The following is a 10,880-nucleotide window of genomic DNA, read 5'->3' as shown; positions in this document are numbered from 1 at the left end:
TGTGAGCTTAAAGCCTTGGATTTGGGGAGCATAAATCCTAGCAAAACCCATGATCAACCACAAGTGATGACCACAACTCTCCCACTCAACACATGATGAACAATCAAGTGAACTACACCATAATTTTTTGTCTTTTTCTTCTATAAAACCGATCACTCACAATGATAAGGAATTGTAATACTTGAATGACACAATGCTTTGAATTTTTCTGGAAAAAAAATATATTTTCTTGCTCAATTTCTTTTCTCTTTTTTTTCATTTTTTTCTTTCTCTTTTTTTTTCTTTTTGGAAAACCTTCACATCTTCTATTCTTCTTATCTCTTTCACTCTTCATTATTTTCTTTCTCCTTTTTCAAACAACAAACAAGATAAGAAGAACTCCCTTTTTCAACACTCTCTTTGTGCTCAAAATGTAGCACACTACAACTCCCTCACCTCACTTACTATTAGCTCCCCCAAGCTAGGCTTGGGACTAGTAACCAATGGGGCTTTCATGGGCTTGTAATATGGCTAGTCACCGAATAAAGGGCACAAGCAACAACATAGGTAGAAGAGAAGGGAACAAATGTATCTAATTTCATCTAAAGGCTACCTAAATAGAAAACTGCCTTCCTCCTCCTCAATGTGCATGTATATGAGTCATAAAACATTACTAACAGTTGCAAACCAATACTCAAAATCAACAACACACCAAGAAGCTATCACACATTCCTAACCAAGTCAACTAGCCAAGCACCAAGCCCACAAATAGTTGGTCAGAGTTGACTCATGTCAAGGCATCAAAGTAATCAAATATCAAATCATGGCTAACATATCCACATTGCTCGTCATCAAATACCAAGAATCAAAACAATTTTCAATCAAAGGGGCACAGGGAAGCATGATTTTGCATTCATCAGAATGTATTTTTGTTCTTTTTTTTAAAGCGGTAAAACTAACCTATAAAGCAGTAAACACACCAAAATAAGAAGAAAAAAAACACAAAATACAATAAGAAAACATACCTAATATGTACAGGGAAATGAAACACCCCCCCCCCCCAAGCTAAATCAGACAATGTCCTCATTGGCTTAAGGGGTACCGAACCATCATCATCAACATCATCATCACTGATGGCCCTGGCCATCATCATCATCCATATCACCACCACGACCACCATGACCTATAGGGCCCTCTCCATACCCACCGTAGTAGTGGGTGGGTGCAAAGGTGCCCATGGCACCAGGAATTCCATATACCTCCGCGGGATAGCTGAACCAGGAAGGGTGATGGGCATCCTAAGGTACAAAGCCCTGCCTGGCGAAATGATCATAGATGGGGAACATAGCTCGCTGGTGATAACTCTCAAAGTGATCAAATCTGATCTCGAGCCTATCCAAACGCTCCTCAATAGAGCGTTGCTCCCCCTCTGGAGCTGGGCCACCTTGTAGCCTCCCCTCTCTCTCACGAAGCCCCCTCCGAAAGTAGGTACGGGGCTTGGGCTCAAACTGATGGGGCTCTGGCTGTGTCTCGGGCTGAGGCTCGGGTTGGGGTTCCTGATGATGCTCTATGTGCTCTCCAACAAACAGGTAGTGTGCCTGGCCGGGTCTAAAGCGGGTGCGGCCCTGTGGGTCAAGCAAGGTAAAAAACCTATCCCCCCCCCCCCAGACATCCAGTACATGGCACCCGGGCGGAATAACCCATGCTCGCCTTGAAGGCGGCGGAGGCCAGCAAAATAACCCAAGTTCAGCAAGTTACTACCCAACACCGGTGTCTGGTTAGCCTCAACAAAGTTTACCGTGGCCATGGCAATGTGGGTGATTAACCCACCAATGGTAATGCGGGTCTTATGTGAACTAGTGGCCACCTAATAGAGGAGCGAAGCCATGTGGTGGACCAAATTCATCCTGTACCTCTCCTTCCCCTCCAGCATAAAACCACCAAGGATTTCAAATTCAGTGCTCCTAATGTTTGGGGATCATCCCTCCCAAAAATAGTGAATCCCAAGAACCTGAAAAACACAATGGGGACGGGGTGTTGAACCCGGGAAGCATGCAAGTGTTGCATTCTAGGGGGTGAACTATTCCCGGTCAATTTGCCCCACATAGTACAATTGTTATGGGCTCTCCCAGCCTTCCTACCGGGTTCCGTCAATAGGCCAAAAATCCTACCAAAATCCCGAATACTTAAATGGACATCACGATTCATTAATCGAAAGTGCACAATAGTGACATCCCTATAACCATTCTTTTCTAACCACAAAGAACTCAGAAATTCAAGCGTTAACCTCCTAAAAGTTAAACGCAACATGCCATATATGTCTTTCATTCCGACACCATAAAACACCCTTTTGACATCACTATTAATTCCCATTTCATGCAAGGATTTTTGACAAATAAAGCGTGTAGGAATTACCTCTCTCAATTTGAGGTGGGCGAGTTGATCACGTTGCCACTCTGTAGTTATAATGATTTTCGGAAAGTCCGGATCGGATTCGAATTACGGTGGCGGCGGTGGTGGTGTTGGTTCACGAACCCGGCTTGTGGACGCCTCTTGTTGGTTCCTTGGAGTTATGGTGCATGTCCTCTTGAGTCGATTTGCCATTGTTGGAGGAGAAAATCTGAAAATTTGGGGGGTTTGGGTTTTTTATGGGGAAAATTGGGGTTTTTTGTGGAGAGTGGAGAAAGATGAAATTAAATGGGTGGAGGTTGTAGAGGGTGGTGAGAGGATGAATTTGATGTAAGGATTGATGAATTTGGTGGAATAATGAGGGAGTTATGAAGGTTTGAAGATTTTTGAGGTTGGGGTTTAATGAAGGAAGAGAGAGAGTTTAGGAAGAAGATGAAAAATAGAATGAAGGAAAGAGGGGAATTCGTCCTTATGATCCGTGAAATCACAAATCGCCCGATCGGGCAGGGCTTCGCCCGATCGGGTGAAATAATATACTTTTCTGAGAATTGATGCGCGCCCGATCGGGCGCAGCTCGCCCGATCCGGATCGGGCAATTGCAAATTGCTGCCTGAACCTTCTCTTCAACCCAGATTACGTCCCCAGACTTCATAGTGACGTCATCACCATCCGCCCGATCGGGCAGAAGTTCGCCCGATCGGGCTTTCTACTCGCCAAACAGGTCGATCGGGCCACTTCCACCCGGTCGGGCGAAAATAAAACTGCTTTCTTCTTCCTGTGCGCGCCCAATCGGGAAGAAGTTCGCCCGATCGGGATTTCCGCTCGCCAAACAGGTCGATCAGGCCTGTAACGCCCCGACCTCTAATTCAAGTATTAAAGCATAATTAGCAGCGAAAAACATTCTAATACGGTCGAGACATTACTGCCGTAACTCCTTCTTGGGAATTACAAGGCAACCATCATAATAAATACTCCAAAACTCCATAATAATCCTTTTTAATTCCTTAATCAAAATACATAACTTAATACATAGTCATACTTACACTTGTTACAACTTAACATTAACTTAGGTGAACATTGCTATAGTGAAATCCTTGCCACTACTCATTTCCGTGGTCCCCGGCAGTACCTAAAACAGAAAACAAAACGGTGAGCCGAAGACTCAGTAACGAGTTACCCTAGCATCGTAATATCATTTCAATTAATTTTATTTAATAAACAGGGAGAATAGAATATAGTAAAACATTTAATAAAACATCACTTCAAAAACATAATTTCGGAAACGTCATTTCAGAAACATCATTTCAGGAACATCATTTCAGGAACATTATTTCAGGAACATAATTTCTTTAACCTTTTTTCCTTTTAACAATAATATTATGGTCGTCAGGACTTTACAGGAAAACATGGTAGGACGTCTCCTACGAAAAGGGGAAGCCAGTGCTTCATAACAGGGGGAGCCTGGGCTCCATATCAGGGGAAGCCAATGCTTCTTATCAGGGGGAACCTTGGTTCCATATCAGGGGAAACCAGTGCTTCATATCAGGGGGAACCTTGGTTCCATATCAGGGGAAGCCAGTGCTTCATATCAGGGGGAACCTTGGTTCCATATCAGGGGAAGCCAGTGCTTCATATCAGGGGGAACCTTGGTTCCATATCAGGGGAAGCCAATGCTTCTTATCACGGGGAGCTTGGGCTCCATATCAGGGGAACTTGACCAGTTCTTACACTTTCATTTATCATGTTTACATTTCTTTTAATGGAACATTAATCAGGAAAGTCTCATTCATTCAGGATAGTTCAATAAAACCATTAAATCTTGTTATTTCATAAAATCATTCTTTCAGGAATAATAATTTATTAAATCAATACTTTGCATAAAGATGCCTTATCATAAACAATCCAATCAAATCATACTTGTAATCATAAAGATGTCTTATCATAAAACAATTCAATCAAATCATACTTGTAATCCCGCAAATCATAAAACAACATTATAAAACATCAGTCATTCATAACATCATTCGTACATAAATACATTTCGAAGGGATTGCGGGTACTAGCAATAACCGTTACCTCAATTCCATGATTTGCTAGCTTTGCCCTTGGTTCGTTCTTTCTGAGCTCCGAGTCCGAATTCTTTCAAAATATTAAATTATTGAATTAGTTATTAAAACTATAAATAATCTAAAATCAATATTTTATAGATTATAAATTTTATAAGTAAAGGGTTTATAAAATATAATTTCGAAATTTAACGAAAATATTATTAATCGGACTTTCAATCAAAATATATATATTTATTTCATAAATCGTTTTTCATGAATATTATTTAAATTCCATTTTTGTTAAATAAAGCTAGTAATTTACTTTATTAAAATCGATAATCAAACCTGAAAAATAATAATGATTTATTAGTAAATAATTATATCATAAAAAAATATTAAAACATAAATATGGCTAAATTGAAAATCTAAAATTAACAATTCAATTTTAACTCACCCAAAAGCCCAACTAAAATGGCCCAACTTTAAATTGGGTTTGAGGGAAATAAAATCAAGGTTTCACTTTGAAACCTGATTTTCGGTTTCCTGGGAATGGGAACACGAAGCAAGGGAGGGGCCGAAACAGAGGAGGGTACAGGGAGGAAGGAGAGGAGGCGGCAGTTGGGCTGGGTTACACCGGTTGATGCGACGGTGAGGGTGGTGGTTGTGCGACGGTGGTACAGGCGAGGGGAGGATGGAGGAGTGCGAGCAGGGGAGAGGGAAACAGGGTAGTTGGTGTTTGATTTTCTGGGCGGTTTTGGGTGGAGACAAGGGCGGCTCGCGGGGGTTTTTGGGGCGGTAGTTGGTTGACAACTGGTGAGGGTGGCCGGAGTGTGGCTGTTGTGTGGCTAGGTGGTGCGGCGGAGGCAAGAATGATGGGGCAGGGGAGTGTGAAGTTGCGAGGAGAGGAGAGAAAGCAAGGGGGTGGTTGCGGTGGTGGGGGGTGGTCGGGGCAGTGTGGAGTATTTGGCCGTGGTGGTGGACAGTGGTGGTGGCAGATAATGGTGGGTAGTGATTGACGGTGGTGGTTGGAATCAAAGAAAACAAAGGAGTTGATTTTCAGTTTTTGGTAACTGATTTTTGGTTGAGAAAAATGGAACATATATGGCTAATTATAGTGAAAAGTAGAGTGAGGAAGAAGATGAAATACTTGGGGATTAAGCAAGTGAATGTAGACTGAATTGTGGGTAGAGAGGAGTGAAGGAATTGCTTCATTCTTGTTGTTGTTTGTATGTTCTTGTTTGTACGTGAATAGCAAGGAAGGAGAAAGAAAGATGCCAATTTGTTCCTTAGGGGCATTTTGGTCATTTCACATAGTTAGGCAAGATTTATGAAAATTGGTTTCTATTTTAGGAAAATGTTTAATTAAAACCAACTTTTGAAATAATTCTTAAATAAAATATCGTTAACGAAAAATAAATTTAGTTTTTGAATAAAGATAAGAACGTCTCGAAATTATTAAAATCCGAAAAATATTAAGATTTTAAAAAGGTCGTTAAGCTCATAAATTTGAAATTAAAATTGTGTAATAACAAGCGAAATAAAACTTCGTTAATTAAAATAAAGTTAGAAATTAGGATTTAAAACGATTTTAAGCTGAATAAAAATAATTAAGCAGGATTAATCAAATTTTAAAAATTCAGGGTATTACAGGGCCACTTCCGCCCGGTCGGGCGAAATTGCATTTCTCTTCTTTTTTCGGTGCGCGCCCGATCGGGCGGTCCTCGCCCGATCTCCACCGGGCGGTTTGCAAAGTACTCCATTTTAGCTATTTTTTGCTTTTTCGAACTTGGAGCCTTAAGCCTGCACACCACTAAACACCCGAACAGTAAAATTCCCTCTTCTCACCCCTCCAATACCAAGAATTATACTAAAAACACACAAAAGAAAAGAAAAAGGGAAAAATTACACTACTAAAAGCGATAAAATACGGGTTGCCTCCCGCAAAACGCAGGTTTATTTCTAGGTCCCGCTCGACCTCATTACCTCAAATATGCACATCATGGGGCAGAAGGATTGAGGTGTTGAACCTCAACCACTCCTACAGTAGCCCCTTCATAGTACAACTTCAGACGTTGCCCATTGACCTTGAATCGCTCACCATTATTGTTTTCTACTTCAACGGACCCAAACTTGCTAACCATGGTCACGGTAAACGGCCCAGACCATCTAGACTTAAGTTTTCCAGGAAATAACTTAAGTCTAGAATTAAACAATAGAACCTTGTCGCCCACCGCTGATGAGCGACATTTATGTCGCTCTTAGCTTAGGATTTTAGTTCTTTTTATTAGCATTTTATTATTATTTTTGCTTAGTTTTATCGTTTTTAGTTCGATTATCGTATTTTTGCATTTATCGTAATATTTTCTCGTCTTGCGTAGACTTTAATCGCTTTTGCTTAAAACGTGCCTTTTGTGCGCATTCTCATTGCATAAGGGTCGTTTTGAGTATTGACGTGTTAATATTGTGTTATTATGCTTGACGATGTTTAAAATGATTTTACGATTTGGAAAATTGCGATGCGAATTAATAACACGATTTTCTATTTTTAATAACGTGCTTTGCGATTTGATAATATGCTCTACAATTTCTCTTTGCAGCGACGAAGTAATCCTCTTGGCTGCCCACAAAGTGCACGAACAACACAATTAGCAAGGCAAGAACAACAGCTATTCACGAGTACTTGAGCAGCCACACACGAGCAGAACAGCAGCACTTGAACAGCTACAACACGAGCAGCCTCTTGTGCTCACCAACAAGCTGCCACAGCAGCAGCCTCTTGTGCTCACCTTAGCTCCCTTGCATTACCTTAATAGCAGCTATGCACAGCAGCATCACAGTGCAGGCAGCCACGGCAGAATAGCGCATCAGAATAGCAGCAACAGCACAGCAGAACAGCGCAGCAACAACACGAGCAGTGGTGCACGTACACAGTGATGTGCGATCGAACAACTAGTATGTGCGGTCACACAAGACCTGCTATGCGCGCACCATTGCTCGTGTTGTTGTTGCGTTGTTCTGTTGTGCTGTTGCTGCTGTTCTGATGTGCTATTCTGTTGTGGATGCCTGCACTGTGATGCTGTTGTGCATAGCTGCTATTAAGGTAATGCAAGGGAGCTAAGGTGAGCACAAGAGGCTGTTGCTGTGGCAGCTTGTTGGTGAGCATAAGAGGCTTCTTGTGTTGTAGCTGTTCAAGTGCTGCTGTTCTGCTCGTGTGTGGCTGCTCAAGTACTCGTGCATAGCTGCTGTTCTTGTCTTGCTAATTGTGTTGTTCGTGCACTTTGTGGGCAGCCAAGAGGATTGCTTCGTCACTGCAAAGAGAAATTGTAGAGCATATTATCAAATCGCAAAGCACGTTATTAAAAATAGAAAATCGTTTTATTAATTCGCATCGCAATTTTCCAAATCGTAAAATCATTTTAAACATCGTCAAGGATAATGACACAATATTAACACGTCAATACTCAAAACGACCCTTATGCAATGAGAATGCGCACAAAAGGCACGTTTTAAGCAAAAACAACTAAAATCTACGCAAGACGAGAAAATATTACGATAAATGAAAAAATACGATAATCGAACTAAAAACGATAAAACTAAGCAAAAATAATAATAAAATGCTAATAAAATGAACTAAAATCCTAAGCTAAGAGCTACATAAATGTCGCTCATCAAACTCCCCCAAGCTAAACATTTGCTTGTCCTCAAGCAAAGCTAGAATGAGAAACGGGAAGGAGAATGAGCTTATTTATTAAAAATCAAAATTACGAAAATAAGAACTACGAGAATGCACACTAACTCACTTTCGTATGAATCACGGTTGCATTTAAGGGCATGCTTTGATCCCCACAATCGCTCATGAGGGCGAGTGGGATCTCGCAAGGGTTTCCAAAGAGAACCACCCATAACTCTTCCAAAAATTTGAATCAAGGCAAGATCTAAAAAGGAAAACAAACCAAGAAAAAGGGAAGAAAATAAAAAGAAAGAAAAGAAAAAGAAAGAAAGGAAAAGAAAATAGAAAAGAAAAAAAAATGAAACTACAAAATTCAAGAAAAGGGCCTTTATTATGAAACGAGCACGAAAGAATGCTAATATTACTAACCAATAAACAAATGCACGCTAACCAATGTCCTAAGTCGAATAAAGGATTCAAGTGTGAAGCAAAGAGAACTAAGGGTTCGCACTTATCAATTCCCCTTCAATCGAGCATACCACGTCAAATCTCTAGATCCCATCCACCCTTAAGAATAGTTTCTCATGACGCCGCGAAGGCGCCGGAAAACAAGAATTGCAAGGGAGAAGAGAAGGTTACCCGACATCTTAGTATGACAATCCCATTCCATAAATTTGACCAAATCCTCCCTCCACCGACAATGACTTAACTCAAAAGGGTCAAGAGGAATTTTTAAGGTGAATCGTATAGGCTAGGGGTGAGGGTGTGGAACAAATTTGGAAATTGGTGCTCAAAACTAAAGTGAAGCGCGAAATGAACTTTACTCAAGCAAATTGAACCCAAAACAAACTCATAACACTTATTTGGGGCACCCCCAAGCTTATTCAACAACAAAACTAAACTAAAACTCCTTTTGAACTTTTCTTGATTTGATTTTTTCTTTTTTTGTGTTACAATTGAAACTTTTATCATTGCCTTGTTTTTCTCTATTTTTTGGCTTTTTCAAAACTTTTCTTTCACTTTTTGCTTTTGCTTATTCATTCACTATTTACAACATATTTCCCAAACTTTTCCATTCTAACCAATATCAATCATTCCTCATCATTGCATAATCATTCAAAACATCAAGCACAATAACTCAAAGCTTCACTATCACTTCTAAGGGTGAAAATAAAACAAAGGCTAATAGGCTTGTAAGAGCTTATAAGAAATGAAGGGGCAAGGCTCAAATGGCTAGCAAGGGGGCAAATGCAAACAAAAATATATGAGAAAAATAGAAAATAAAGTCCTAAACTAAAAAGAAAATAGTCACCGGAAGAAATGCCTCTATCGTCCCCTAAAGTAGTTCGGTCGCGGTCTCGGAAAGGAACAAGTCAAATTCGGGATATGAGAAAGTCAATGCCAAGGATCCATGCCACTCAATATATGTAAACATGTGTTTGGGCTAATATGAACATGATCCTCACAAATGGGAGCAAATACTACCCTCTCCGGTTTCAAGTCACTAGAGAGATCGACACCGTCTTACCACAAACCAAGGGTTCAAGACTCATGCTACCCAAAGTTATAACCGACTTTCTTAACACCTAAATCCTAGACTCGAACCAAGACATTGAAAACCGTGCACACATCTACCAATTAGGAATAAAGGCATTCTAACCTACAAGTTCCATTTTTATTATGCCCAAGTCAAGAATAATGCCTAAAAACTAGAAAAACTTGCCTTGACAAAAAGGAAAGGAAAAACAAAGAAAAGAAATGAAAAAGAAAATAAGGAAAAGAAAAGAAAAATAAAGAAAATCAAAGACACTAATCAAGAAATATGCACAAAATCCAAAATATTCACAAAATCAAGCAATCCATCACATGGAGATCAAAGTAGCAATCCAAACAATAAAATCTCCCCCCAAGCTTGAATTAAGACATGTCCTCAAGGCCTAAAACGAAACTAGGAGGGGCACAACTACCCATCCAACCAATGCCCCACATGAATGATGCCCGACCCCAAAGAATGCATGTGAGTTAGAAGGATATTACCGGAGATGTCATGGGAGCAAGTCCCGCAAAGAACCGTAATAACGAACGACCTCACCAATAAGAATAACCGAACATGGCAAAGATGGATGCGAAGATTTCCACGTCAAGAAAGCTTGAGGCACAAAAACTTCAAAAATCAAGAAAAATTAGTATACATGGGCGAAATGGCCAAAACCCACGGGTTGCCTCCCGAGAAGCGCTCTTTTTACGTCATTAGCTTGACACCTTTTACCTCTAGTAAATACCCCGACAATGATCGTAATAGTTTTTCATATGAAATGGCAAACATATCCAAGAATAACAAGTAGGCAAGAGTCAAATGAGAGGCATGCACAAAGTAAAATGCAACTCTATGCCTATAGGGGGTGGGGTGCCAAGAATAAGAAGAATCAAAAGGAAAAATAAGAAAATAAGAAGAAGAATCAAAAGGAGAAAGAGAAAAAGGGAAAAGAAAAGCCTTGTGCTCCTCAACGAACTCTTTTTGGGTGGCAAGAGAACCAATTTCCTCAATATTGTTCAAACAAGGCAATGGGGAATGAATGGGGGGTGGAAAATCCTCAAGTGATGAGGCTCGGAGAAAATAAGGAAGTGAGATGGGAAAGGAAGGATAAATCTCGAGCTTCTTGATTTGGAAAGGGGTATGAGGGAAGGGAGTGGGAACACAAGTTTCACAAACAACTTCACTCACATCACAAGGAGCACAAGAAATCTCAACAAGGGATTTTTCAATCAAACTC

The sequence above is a fragment of the Spinacia oleracea genome, chromosome 4, assembly GCF_020520425.1.
Source record: "Spinacia oleracea cultivar Varoflay chromosome 4, BTI_SOV_V1, whole genome shotgun sequence".
Taxonomy (NCBI): domain Eukaryota; kingdom Viridiplantae; phylum Streptophyta; class Magnoliopsida; order Caryophyllales; family Amaranthaceae; genus Spinacia; species Spinacia oleracea.
The sequence above is the reverse complement of the archived record's forward strand: the minus strand, read 5'-3'. Positions refer to the sequence as shown.